Raw genomic sequence first — 741 nt, forward strand, 5'->3', positions numbered from 1 at the left:
ATCCTGGTCAACATCTTCAGGGGTTTTGAAGCAGTTGTGATATGTTAGGACTGGGCTTTAGAAACATCCTTGCTACTACAGTGTACAGGGAGAGAGTGATGATGACAAAGACTGGAGACCAGTTAGCTGTTTCAGGCATCCTGGCTCGAACTGGGCATGGTCAAAGAGACAGAATAAGAGGGTGGTTTCAAGAAATGTTGAGTATCTTAATTGGTGGGGCTTCATGATTGATTAAGTCTGGTAGGAGAGAGGTAGGAGTCAAGATGAGCTCCAGGTTTCGGTTTATGTGGCTGAGTGGCTGGTGATGCCACAGCTGGCCAGAGCACAACCACCATCTCTTCATCATGCATTACACATACACCAGCTCCTGTCTTTCCTTCCCCCAATTTCCACTCAAAGTTGAAAAATGGTAAAAGAAGAGGAAATTCCAAATAATGTCCCAGAGAACCTCACAGTATGGTGGCAGGCCCACTGAGTAAGGCCAGACCCTGGAAACATAAAATAGAAAAACATCCTCTTACTATGTACATACACACTTTATTGAGGTCTTCCCTGCACTCTGATCACTTTTTATATCATTTTTTTCTTTCTTCTTTTTAAAAAATCATTGTACCTATCTTTGGGAGCTCTGGTGGCATAGTGCCTAAGGCATTTGACTGCTAACCAGAAGGGTGGTGGTTCAAACCCACCAGCCACTCCTCAGAAGGAAGACTGGGCAATCTACTTCTGTAGAGATACCAC

Source organism: Orycteropus afer, unplaced genomic scaffold, assembly GCF_000298275.1.
Source record: "Orycteropus afer afer isolate SDZICR_OR568_19922 unplaced genomic scaffold, OryAfe1.0 scaffold00134, whole genome shotgun sequence".
Taxonomy (NCBI): domain Eukaryota; kingdom Metazoa; phylum Chordata; class Mammalia; order Tubulidentata; family Orycteropodidae; genus Orycteropus; species Orycteropus afer.